This window comes from Schistocerca piceifrons, chromosome 7 (assembly GCF_021461385.2).
Source record: "Schistocerca piceifrons isolate TAMUIC-IGC-003096 chromosome 7, iqSchPice1.1, whole genome shotgun sequence".
Taxonomy (NCBI): Eukaryota; Metazoa; Arthropoda; class Insecta; order Orthoptera; family Acrididae; genus Schistocerca; species Schistocerca piceifrons.
The window spans coordinates 496,800,958-496,801,952 of NC_060144.1; positions in this window are offsets into that span (position 1 = coordinate 496,800,958).

Sequence of the window (995 nt, forward strand, 5' to 3'; positions counted from 1 at the left end):
ATGGAGATATATTAGCTCTAATGGCTGCAAATAGACCTTACCTCTTTGTGAGTCCATGATGTACCTGGTATTAGTGACCATGAGGCACTGGCAGCAACACTGATTACTTCAGTACAATGTGGAACCAACACATGTTCAGTAAGGCAATCATATCATATATCAAAGAGGAAACATCTAGCTGTGGGTGGTAGCATGAAGGAAATTTAGAAGAATATTTGACAATGCACTGGATGTGTTTATATCTCACAGAACAGTTTATGAAGGGGGATACACAGTCTTGATAAAGAAACTTCTAAAGCACAATAGATGAAAAACAAAACATTGGACTATACCTAGAGAAATGCTATAGAATTTATTTCATTATCAAAAAAGCAATGTGTGAAATCTTTGATGACTACCACAGCAGAATCTTGCCAAAAGACCTATCACAAAACCCAAAGAACTTTATGTCATACGTAATAGCTGTCTGTGGCACCAAAGTCAGTGCACAGACACTCATGAATTATACATGAATTGAAACTGAGGGTAGCAAAACAAAAGCAAAAATGCTCAACTCAGTTTTCAAATATTCCCTTAAAATAAAGATTTGTGTCACTGCAAATATGAGTGTCAGTGATGTTGAGAAATACCTGAAATTTTTGAAATTGAAGCAAGGCTCCAGTGGGACTTAATCCCTGTCAAATTCTACATAGAACCAGAACCCCCAAACCAAAAGCTGTACCCACTGGTTGGAAGAAAGTGCAAATCATATCCATTGACAAAAGTGATACACAAAACTACTGTCCAATAGTACTGACTCCAACATTTTCTGAGCGCGAATGTAATAAGATATCGAGAGCAGAATGACCTCCCCAATGCCAGCTTTCCAGCCAGTATGGTTCCAAAAACATCAGTCATGTGAAAATTAGTTTACATAACTCTCACATTACAATCTGAAAACACTGGATGAATGCAATCAGGAGGATGCAGTATTTCTCAGTTTTCAAAAAGCTTTT